This window comes from Microtus pennsylvanicus, chromosome 4 (genome assembly GCF_037038515.1).
Source record: "Microtus pennsylvanicus isolate mMicPen1 chromosome 4, mMicPen1.hap1, whole genome shotgun sequence".
In the NCBI taxonomy this organism is placed as follows: Eukaryota; Metazoa; Chordata; class Mammalia; order Rodentia; family Cricetidae; genus Microtus; species Microtus pennsylvanicus.
This window is the reverse complement of record NC_134582.1, coordinates 138,138,218-138,150,715: the sequence shown is the minus strand read 5'-3', so window position 1 is coordinate 138,150,715 and position 12,498 is coordinate 138,138,218. Positions and strand designations below refer to the sequence as shown.

General features: G+C 40.2%; 1 protein-coding gene across 8 annotated transcripts in view; it reads left to right on the top strand.

The window, feature by feature from the left end:
• Arhgap21 (Rho GTPase activating protein 21) overlaps window positions 1-12,498 on the top strand; it is a 99,864-nt gene that overhangs the window by 40,133 nt on the left and 47,233 nt on the right. The window lies entirely within an intron of this gene.

The following is a 12,498-nucleotide window of genomic DNA, read 5'->3' as shown; positions in this document are numbered from 1 at the left end:
TTAGCAGTCACGAGCAGCAGCAGCTCATGCAAGAGCATTGGTAGGGAAAACAATTACGATTGACAAATAATCGAAGAGGAGGGCCGCGATACAGATCTGGCCCTAAGGCAGAAAACTGAAGGGACGATTTGTTAGGGGAAGCCTCAGACTTCTCCTTAAAGTCTGCATTTAAGGAAGGCACGGCTAGGCCAGCAAGCGGTAGATGGGTTGGGAGCAATCCTCTTAAAGAACTCTGCTTTGGGCAGCAGCTGGGACATGCTGGCTCAGCTGGACAGTGGATCTGATGGCTGGAGAACTGCTACCTGCAGAAGGTTTTCAGAGGGAAATGTGGGCATGGCATCTTCATGCTTGATAGCCTGGCCTTCTTCCTCCTCTCCATCCCAGCTGAAGGCATTTGATCCTTTCCAGGCTGGTTCTGCACACCTTGCTTCCCTCCCAGCCTTTGGAGACTGTGAGGCTCTTTGCCTTGTCTAGCTTTCCTGTGGTCCACGAGAGGAAGTTGACCATGAAGCCAGTTAGCAAGCTATACGTATTTAGAAACTTAGATACTGATAACTAATAAAAATTTTCATTTGTTTAATCTTTTACATTTATTTATGTATATATGTATTTATTTATTATGTGTATAAGTGTTTGTTTTGCCTGCATGTATGTCTCTGCACTACTTTCATGCCTGATTTCTTCAGAGGACAAAAGAGGTCATCGAATCACCTGAAACTAGAGTTACAGCTGGTGTGATCTGCTGTGTAGTTGCTGAGAACCGAACTCCTGTCCTCTGGGAGAGCAGCCAGTGTTCTTAACAACTGAACACTCTCTCCAGCCCTTTGTTTAATCTTTGTTGTAAGAATCTGTTGATTCAGACTTACTTATAAATTTCTTTTTGAGACTAAAAAAGCCATTTTTCCTTCATGTTTTCTACTTGATATGTTAAGTGATATATTTTCATTCTTTCAATAGTTAGCTTGGTAACTCTGCTTACGCTCTCCTGCCTGCATTTCATTGTTGTGCTGTATTGAAGTTCAGCTTTTATTTAATGGAATTCCTTTGTTTTGCCCCCATTTTTGCTTTGTACATTCTTCAGTAATCTTGGAGATGCAATTCTAGTCTTACTTGGCTTCTGCTGTTGCTACTAAGACATTGTAATTTGGTCATACCTTTTTGGAGGTAAACACACAGACATGCACACATGCCACAGATACACGCACAAAACACAGACACATACACACAAAACACAGAATTGTACACAGAACAGAGTACACACAACACAGACACGCACACAAAACACACACACGTACACACACAGCGCACTTAAGTTTTTTTCCCCTGTACCTTTAATGCTCAGCCATTTCTATCGGTGTAGCAGAGGGAGGATCTGATATCAGGTGGGGGCAGTGGAACTTCTCAGGACTGTGACTTCTTTTATCCTCATATTCTATCACTGTCTGGTTCTTTCCGAGGCCTCAGTTAAATATTTTATTTTTTGTTTGCTTGTTTGTTTGTTTTGTTTTTGAGACAGGGTTTTTCTGTAGCTTTGGAGCCTGTCCTGGAACTAGCTCTTTTCCACCAGGCTGGTCTTAAAATCACAGAGATCCTCCTGCCTCTGCCTTCTGAGTGCTGGGATTAAATGCATGTGCCACCGCTGCCCAGCTATATTCCTTTTTAAAATATGATTAGATTTCCATGGTTTTTACTAGATTTTTAGAAGCTAATAGAAAAGTGATAGCCAGTTTCAATTTTTTGAAGGTCTATTTTGTAGGAAATGTTTCACAATTAGTAGAAGATTGAAGATTATGTTCATTAATAATACACTGGAAAAATCCCTGCTCTTGGAGACAGCTTGTTGATCGTTCATGTTTGTGGTAAATTTGGTGAGAATCCCTGCCTCTTGGATTGCCCGTTCATGCTGTGGCGCTAGCGCAGGTTTGGTGCTACGAAGTATGAAGCCAAGGCTAGTCATGAGATTGTACAAAGGAGACACTTAGTTGTTCATGGCTGCCCTCCCCTCCTCCCTCGCTGTGCTTGTCTCCTTCCCTCTTTCCTCCCCTCCTTTTCTTGTGTAAAGAATCAGGATCTCTTTGTGTTGACTTGGCACTCTTGAACTCCTAGGCTCAAGTAATCTTCCCTCCTTAGCCTCCCAAGTCAGGGACAGATCCACTCCAAGATCCACTCCACTTAGCTATCAATGTAATTTTGAAATGATTCCTCTGTATTCTTCTCAGAGCAAAAGTTATGAAGGGCAGGAAATGCCTCCGATGGCTGAATTTTCAGTGAGTAGGTCCCTGGCACATAGTAGGAGCTTATGTGCACCAGTGACCATTGAATAAAGGGAAGGACGGTGACAGCTGTGGTGATGGCTACCATGGTGCTCTTCCTGAGTGGCTGCTGCCCGTGCTGCAGGGCTTTGCTTGTTGGTCTGTATCTGCTATGTGTGAGAAAACTAGTTCTGTCTCTCCTTTCTTACTCCCCATAGTCTCTGCAACTCAAGGGTTGATTTAGAAACCACATTTTAAATAACTAAGTGTATGTATGAGAAAATAATGAAAATAGAAAAATCTTGGACTTACATAGAAACTCAGACTCTGTAGGTGAGAAATTTAGAAGTAAGTCTTGATATTACTTAAAGATAAAGAATGGTAATCTATTATGAAGGGAATTCAGCTGGATTAAAGTAAATGTCAGAAATCTGCTTTTTAGGAGTAAACTTTTAAAAGTTGAAAAACTAATACATGAAGTTAACGTGGTGGTCAATAAATCAGATGTAATTTCAGAATATCTTTAAGAATTCTAAGCCCTTTTTAAAATATGAAAGCGTTCAGAGAGCTAATTGGAGGCATTGGGCAGAGGGATATAGTTGTAAAAGAATGAGCAAAGTTCACACAGTCTGCCCAGTCTCTGCAGCATGACCGTCTGCTCTGCAGATATTCTCTCAGGACCGTCACCTTGGGCAGCCCTGTAATTGGGGGGGGGGGGTGTTGAGCTGTGTTTTCCTAGCTGTTTGGTAACTTGTGACCTGGCTCGCAGACACCACTTGGCTGGATTACCCCGGTCTTGTTTCAGATTGCTTTCCTGCCAGCCTATACAGAAAGTATGGGATTCCTAACTTCATAAAAGTTAATTGTGGGATTTACAGCCCCTGCTTTGACGTTTAGCACATAACTTCTCTTCATTGGCATGAAAACAAAACAGACATGTGTGCAGCTAAATGCTGAGCACAATAATCTAAGAAGTCCATTTCTTGTTTTTTCATTCACTTAGCAAACATCTGTTCAGTCTGTACCATGAGCCAGACACTAAACTGATTGCGTGGAAGGAAGCATTGTGGCCTCTAACCTCACTTCCCTCAGAGTGTTGATCAAATGCCGCCTGATACAGTGGACTTCCTCAACCATTTAATAAAAACAACCCTGCCTTTCATGTTCTCTTTCCTTCTCCTCCTGTGTGGTGTTCTCCATAACATCACCTCACACTAATTTCTTCACTACTTTCCCCCTCGCAGTTGAAATATAGGCCAAGAAGTTTTGGTTTTTCTTTTTTTGTTTTCTTCCTTCAAACTCTGAATAGTTTCTGCCATGCATTTATTGGAAATATACAGACCCACACATATGACACCCTGATTTCAAGAAACTTGTAATCTGTTGGAAGGTAGAAATATAAAATAACTCTTTTAAAGTACTGAAAGAAAGTGTACAGTTGTTATAGGATTGTGGCGGAATGAATTATTTTTACACCAGGAAAGAGTGCTTAGGAGAACATTGGTTAGATTGTTGATGGACTTAATGCGGAGGAAGGAAAAACAGCACATGCTGAAGTGATATTTGCCTAGCTTTGGGGAAGAGCGGGGTGGGGTGGATTGTGTGTATTCATTGTGGGTGACTGATACATGGAGAGTCGTACTTAGCTTTTCTAGGTTGAGTAGGTTGAATGGATGAAAACTCTGTGAATCAAAGGATGCTAGAAGGAAGCATCTTCCTGTCCCCAGGGAGTGGGGTTCAGTTTGGGATCAGGAGCTTTTCTGATGATCACTAGGGCACAGAGCCTGGAGTTCTTGAGGAGGACCAGCCATTTATGGATGAGCCGTCGATATGCTAGGGTTAGGTCCCTGACATAATGAAACCATCCAGAGAGCATGGGACCTCAGAGTAAAGATGGGGCCAGGGAAGATAATGTCTAATGATGGCCAGAGCAAGACAAATCAGAAAAAAGATGTAGTGACATTACATTTGTATTTTAATAAATAAAAATTGCCTGAAGTTCAGAAAAGTAAAACAGCCACCCACTGACTCTTATCTTTGTGTTAGTCCAAAATGGCGATCCTGCTTCCAGCAATCTCAGAAGGAGACTGGGTCTGAGAGCTGTCTACAATCCTCTACAGTGCTGGGATTAAGGGCATGCGTGCTCCACTACTGCCTGGTTTCTGTGGCAAACTAGTGTGGCTACTCGGATTAAAGGTGTGTGTCACCACTGCCTGGTCTGTAAGACTGATCAGTGCAGCTGTTTTATCTCTGAATTTCAGGCAAGCTTTATTTATTAAAATACAAATGAAATACTATTATAGAAAGATCTGAGGACAACCAGAGTTGGCGCTTTGCTAATTAAGGGGTGGTAATTTTGAGGTGTCAGCGAAAAGCTTGTCATTGTGGCAGAAAATCCATTAGGACGATGGCCAGAAGGATTCTCTCTGACAAGTAGCACATTAGTGAAGTTACAGAGGACAGTGGAGTTGACAGAGATTGAATTAGGATGTTTGTTAGAACATCAACCCATGCCCAGAGACAGCAGTGTCACCACGCTGAGTTTGTATGCCTGTCCTGGGGATGTTTGTTCATATCAGAAAACCCTGAAATACAAGTGACTGGAGACGAGAGAGTGCATCAGCTCTGGCAGAAACACAACACCAGTCACAGCCGCATGGACGAGAGAAAGGGCGCTTCGGGGAGATGATGTTGAGTTGATTGAAGTGGTAGCTGTGGACCAAGACTCTGAAGAAGGCTGTGAGGGCTAAGTTCTTGCTTGAGAACAGGACACAGGAGAAATGAAAACTTAGCATTTAAAAAATAAAATGAGGCCAGAGCAGCAGAAGTACAGGAAATAGGAGACAGATCCAGTGTGACCTGGGCTGCAGGGAGAGCAGGTTAAAACTGCAGAAGTTTGGAAGAACAGCCTCGAGGGAACAGGAGTTGAACAGCAAGAGCCTTTCCTGAGCAGAAACCTGACTGAACTTAAGAAGCAGTTTACTGTGTGGCTCAGCTTCATCAGCTGTATTGCTGGGCTGGAAACTGGAGGCTGGAGGCAGAGCTGGTGTGTAGTTGGTCTTCTGTCTAGTCAGATGAGCATACTGCATACTCTGAAAGGTCAGGGGAGAAGAGGTTGAAGTTGCTAAGTTTTGTTGAGATGTGCCTCTGTAGATGATCTCAGAGAGACTCCTGAGGGAGGCTGGTAGTCTTGACCAGTAGAGAAGGCACAAAGGAAGTTCTTGACAAGACTGAGGAGAATTCAGAGATGGAAAGTTGTTGCTTATGATTAAGAGTGCTGTAACAATTTGGTTGGTCAGAGAAATCACAACCTATCATAGCAAAAAAACAAAAAACAAACAAAAAAAAACCCAAAAAACAAAATGGGGCTGTGACTCTAGGCATGATACATGACTTTTGAAACTGCTAAGACTTAGAGAAAAATCTGACATTTTCTTGAAATACTCTGAAAGGTAATCGTGGGGCTATTTTGTTCATAATAAGAAAATCACTATGAAATGGTAAATTTTTGTTGGGTGATAACATGTTCCCTGTGTTTCTGCCTAGCTAGAACACTAACATTTTTCAACTCATGCCTGACACCTAGTGGTGTTATGCTAACAGTCCTCTCATTGCCTGCCCTGGCTCTGAACTGACCAGGACAGGAGACAAAAGCTCTTTTACTGTAGGCATCTTCCAGTGTGACATTTGTGTCAGAGGGTATTTATGGAGCATCTTACATGCCAGGTACCATTCTGTGTACTTGAGATATTCAAGTGACATGTTTTATCTTCTATAAACTCAGAGAATTTGAAAATATAGCTGAGTAAATTGGCAATAAACTCACTGTATTTTAACATATAGCTGAACAGGACCACTGCACGCTCACAGAACTGGAATATATAGCTAAGCAGATCTACTATTAACTCAATCGATTTTGGATCTATAACTTAGCATATTACTACTAACCCATGAAATTTGAATCTGTAGCTGAGCAGATCCACTACTAACTCATTGAATTTGAATTTATAACTGAGTAGATCTACTATTACCCTGTGAAATTGAATATGTAGCTAAGCAGATCCACAGGATGGGTAACTTGTTTATAAACTTAACATAGAGTTGTCTTGTGATTTTCACATGTGAGACCTTTTTGTGTTTGTCTCATGGTTTTGGGGGCTGTGTCAGTCATTCATGTTAAGTAGCTGTTTAAGAAGATAAAACTTGGTTTGTGCTCAGTGTATGTGAGAAACCGTGCAGAGTACTCCGTCCGTACTGTGGAGACTCACTGGAGTAGTTCGCCGATTTGCTTGTATGTTAACACTAAACTTATCTTTCAGCTATCCTTGACGAAGTATTTACAGTATTTATGAATGAATCAACATCTGGGGTATAATTTGAAATGTTTCATAAGTATATGAGTGTGCTTACATGGAACAGGATATTCATAGCTCTTTAGATAGGCTCCTGGAGTTCGTGGTATTAGCTGTCTGGTTCTGAGTATATGACATACATTACCATGGCAAAAAGTCTTAAAGATCTGAATGTATCTGATTTGAAAGAGTTTTAACATAAGTAAGTTCAAATATAGTCTTCTTTTTAAGGTTTTAAAAGATTTTTTTAACTCCATTATTTAAAGGTCAGGTTGTATAAAGGAAGTATGTATTTGATGAAGTATATGCAAGTGTGATTGAAACCTGACAGATCTCATCCCGGTTCCATTCCGACATTATTATAACTTGAGGTCTGATTTTCTGAAACTGCAGATTGGGAGATAAAACTTGAATGTACTAGCTAGCATTCTGAAAATGAGCATGCCAAATAGAATTTGGAGAACACGTTGATTTAATAAGTTACTTTTTCCCATTTGCTTTTGCCCTTACCACAAAAGAAGAAAAGGAGGATAACAAACCAGCTGTAGCATTTTAGTGTTTGATTATATGATACATGCATTTTTTTTAACATGAAGTAGTGTGTTTATTTTAGGATATTAAGATGACTTTTATAACTGGATGTGGTGACTCGTGCCTGTAATCACAGCATCACAGCCTTTAGAGTTGAGACAGAAGGGTTGCTGTGAGTTCAGGATCAGCCTGGTGACAAGAGCTAGTGCCGGTGGTACAGTGGCGCGAAGCATGGGCTGTATGACCGGCAATGGGATTGCTGGGTCTTACGGATTTTTTTCCCATTTATTTATTTGACAGTACTTTATACTGTTTTCCATAATGGTTGTTGTGTTGGTTAGTTTTATGTGAACTTGGCATATGCTAGAATAGGGCCATTTGGCCATTTGGGAAGAGGGTCTCTTTGGTTTTTTGTCAATGTGATTTTTACTCATTGACTAATAGCCTACTGCAATTTATTGGTCCCAGTTAATTTGCATTTATGTGTATAATGGTTATTTATTATTTGTATTGATCTTAGTTTTGAAAAACAACCTAGTAAATAAATTCATATTTCAGTGGACTTGGACAATGCCAGAGGCTCCATGGCTCCCTTGAGAGAATTGCCAATGAGCTCTTCTCCAAATCTCAGTGTTAAATGTTTTTGATAGTTTAAAAGCCATGTGAAGAAAAATGAGTACATAAAAGGAATTTAGATATATTTTATAGGTTAAACCTTACAAATATTTTTATTTTTTTAAATTTTTTTGAGATTATACTATAATTGCAGCACTTTTTTCTTTCTCTTTCCCCCCTCCAGCTTCTCCTATATACCTACCTCCCTACTCTAAAATTCATGGGTTCTTTTCTTTGGTAGTTTTTACTATTTTTGATTGTGTGTGTGTGTGTGTGTGTGTGTGTGTGTGTGTGTGTGTGTGTGTGTGTGTGTATTTCTTCCTAAATAGAACCTGCTCAGTCCGTACTACATTGTTTGTGTATGTTTCCGAGACTGACCACTTGGTATTGATTAACCAGCCGGGGCACTCTTTGCTGTGGAAAGCTGGTTCTCCCATTTTGAGCACTCCTTAGTGGCCTATGAGTCTTTGTCTATGATTGAGGACACATTAGTTTCCCCTCGGTGTCAGCATGTTTATTGGCATTGTCTTTGTTTAACTCATGTTTGGGCTTTTCTGCCAATGTGACTTAATGGGTATAGCTTCTCTGACATTTCTAGGAGACAATTTTACAGCAAACATCCTGTTCTCTGGCTTTTACAATCTTTCTGCCCCTCTTTGGCAATGATCCCTTGAGCTTTAGATGTAGGAGTAACTCTTTCATATGTACCTCTGGAACTGAGCTTCACAGCTCTGCATTTTGATCAGCTGTCATTTTATATAATGATCTCCATCTGTTGCAAAGAGAAGTTCCCTTGATGAAGGGAGAGGACTGCACTTATCTGTGGGTGTGAGGATAAATATCTAATAGGTGGTTAGGGGTTATGCCAACTTAGGAAAGAAGCAATTACAGGTTCTCCAAGATCTATGACTTCACTAGCCCCAGGTAACTGGCTAGATTTCCAAGACCAGGCATTACTTTCCTCTTGTTGAGCAATTAGATTGCTGTTGGTTACTGCATAGGTATGCATGCCACTATTGCACACTTGGGGTTATCATGCCATGCTGATTGTTGTGGTTTATAGGCATCATACATAGCTGGGTAAAACTATTGGTTGCTTCCTCCCTGACGCGTTTTGGTATCATAAGAGCTAGTTCTCAGGGAGGAGACATTCAGGTCAGATCCAACTCGGATCCTCTGGGTGGAAAATGATCTGCCCATATATTCAACTTCATGAGTTAATAGTGGATTTACTCAACTTTATATTCAGTTTCATGAGTTAATAGTGAATCAGTTCAGCCATATATTCAAACTTCATGAGTTAATTGCAGATCTGCTCAGCTATATATTCAAATTCAGTGCATGATGACTTAGCAATAGTGACTTAACTTCCACTTCTTGGAAGCAACCAGGGACTACAGCAGTATCCTACAATGTTCTGGGACTCTCTTTGACAACCTTGACCAATAAGAGGACTTCCCATGCTTGATGTTACGGCTTTTGCCAAATAGTCTGTGGCTCTTGAGGGGAGCCTTATTAGCCCAGATGGGATAATTTCATTTAAACAGTGTATGTTTATGTATATTCAAACTTAGGTGTATTATATTTTTAGGTTGATAGATTAATAGTATGATTTTTCCCTTATGATATTTTTTTTCTGACATCCTTACCATTAATTTTACCCTCTTCCCTCCTTCTATATTTATCTCCCACCCTCCTTTGGTAATTAACACCTCCCCTAGTTTTCCACTTCCCTCTTTAGATCAGTCAATCAGTCCCTGCCAAGGTATGCATTCCACTATTGATCAATCTCTGTTGCAAGAGGACTGTTTATTGAGAAAATGCCTCCATACTGTCAGTTCTGCCTGCATTTTCTTTAGTAATGATTGATGGAAGACACAGCCCACTGTGGATCATGACAGTTTAGGGCGGGTGGTCCTGAGTTGTGTATGAAAACAGCCATTGAAGCCATAGTGACCAAGCCTGTTAAGTGGTGCTTCTCCTTGGCCCCGGCTCCAGTTCTTGCTTTGCCTTTCCTCAGTGAGAGGAAGAGACCTGTAAGAGAAATAAACCTTTTCCAGTCCCAAGTTGCCTTTGGCCATGGTGTTTTATCACAGCAGTAGAAACTCTAAGACATCTGTACCACTTTAAGTTGCCACCAGTGGACAGGGCTTCCCTTTTTCTGGTCCTTGCCAGCACTTGTTACTTTTGTCTTCTAGTGCACTGTGGTTTTGGCTTGTATTTTTTTGCTACTTAGTGATGTGGAACGCTTGCTTTCACTCTGTGTTGACCACCTAATAATATATCTGCTTAGAAGTGTCTGCTTACGTGTGTTCCCATTTTTTTATCTGGTTAATTTTTTTTTTTTTTGCTATTGAGTTTTTGTAGTTTCTTAATATTTTGGTTATTGACTTTTCAGAGGTGTAATTTGCAGTATCTTATTCTATGTGATATCTTCTGACTATGATGATTATTTCCTATTTCTATGCAGAATCATTTTAGTTTAATATAATCTCATTTATCAGCTTTTATTTGCTGAATTTCTGGGCAATGTGAATATAAGTGTGTATACATATTTGTGTACACATGACAAAACTTTTTTCAGTCAATCATAGGTACGTTACTTTGTTCTGGAACTGTAGGATTCCATGGTTGTCATGATCTCTTTATGAATCTTTCAGGGTTGTTTTTGTGACTAGCCATCTTAGTTTGGGTTTCTATTGCTGTGAAGAAACCCCATGATCACAGCAAGTCTTAAAAGGAAAACATTTAATTGGTATAGCTTGCTTACTGTTTCAGAGGTTCAGTTCATTATCATCATGGCAAGGGTGCATGAGGCCATGCAGGCAGGCATGGTGCTGGCTACATCTCATTAGAAGGCAATAGAAAGTGGACTCGTGTATGATAAAGTGAAACTTGAGCAAAAGAGACCTCAAAGCTCACCTCCAGAGTGACACACTTCTTCCAACAAAGCCACACCTACTTCAAGACCGCACCTCCTAATAGTGACACTCCCTTTGCCATTTTCTTTCAAACTACCACACTGGCATAGGTCAAAGATTGTTTCTTTACGATCTGTCTACTCTGTGTACCTTCATACTAAAAATTTTCAAGTAAAATAAATGCTGCAAGGTGATTCCAATTTGAGCATTCTCTAAAGAAGTTTGTTATAGATTTAAATCATCTCTCTTGACTTTAGAGATGTCATATTCAGTCTGAGCCACCAATCTTTTTGGAGTTGGGAATCTAGTTCACAGCAGGGATATTGGAACATTTTGTGCTTGTACCTTTATGTCCTCTTCCCTTTCGTTTCTGTTTTCTTTGGACTGTGCTCTTCAGCTTCCTTCTAATATGACTGTTGAGTTTAATGGATAATTTCTCAGCCAGTGTTTTCTGATTACCTGCAGGGATACAAGGTTGATGTCTTCTCACAGGGCTTGTCTCCATCTGTGTAAACCTTGTCTGTGAACCTGGTTTAGAATAAAATGAGCGTAGTCATATATATTTAATATCTTAATGTTAATGCTCACAGCAACTTTGTCAGGTAGGCGTAACTACTGTTGTTTCTGCATTGCAGACGAGCAAACTGGCACGTGTAAGCAAGTCATGTAAAAAAATACTTGCCAGGTAAAAAAAGAGCGCTCAGTTAAATTTGACGCTCATATCAATAACTAATAATTAGTGAGAACTTATATCAGATACAAATTTTGGTAGCTGGATTGGAAAGTAAATGGTAAAGGTGGGGTTTTAAGCCATATGTCTTGGTATAGGGCCCAAGTTTTTCTGAAGTACTCCATTATCCTGGGCACAGAATACGACTTCCCTGGACATTCAGAATTGGATGGCTCCCCCTACCTGTATGTTACTAATTCTTTTTACTTAAGCACAACTGATCACATTATTGTAAAGTTATATGCTCTCTGATTTTAAATGCTGTCCTGAGCTTTCATCAGTTCATGTGTGCTTTCCGTGCCTTCTTAGTCACGCGTGGTCACTTCATTCAGCCTTTTGCGCCCATGTAAGACCCTTTCATTTGCTTATTTTCTGCAAAGATAAAGATTTAGTTAGTTACACAAATATGCTAATATAAATACTTAGAGAAGGTCAATAAAAAGACACCAGAGTAAGATACTTGACCTTTTAAACATGTTCTGTGTCTTCAGAAAGTCAAGAGATGGGGAAAGAAGTAAAGGAAGGAAAGTGGAAGTGGCTTTCTAAGAGTCACCGAGGCAGCTGTCTGGAAACAGCAATACGTCTTTATTAAAACTCAGGATTGGGCTTTTCATTTTATATGTCCAGAAACTGATCTGCAAAACCTAATGACTGATGAGATTGAATGACACACATCTTATTTACTTATCATCCTATTTTTGTTTGCTTGGTGTATATGTGGCATATACATGTTTGTACATTTGTGGATGTGGGTATACATACTTATGCAGAAATGCAAATAATTTTGGGTGTCATCTTCTATCACTTTCTACTCTGTGTTTTGAGTCATACTGCACTGAACCTGGAGCTCATGGTTACTGCTGGCCGGCCGGCCAGTGTGTCCCCGAGATCAGCTCGTGTAGGGCTGATTATAACAGTGCGCTGCCATGCTTGTTTTTTATGTGGGTGGTGGAGATCCAAACTCAGCAAGAAGCACTCTACCTACTGAGCAGTCTCTTTTTTTAAAATATTTATTTATTTATTATGTATACAATATTCTGTCCGTATGTATGTCTGCAGGCCAGAAGAGGGCACCAGACCTCATTCCAGATGGTTGT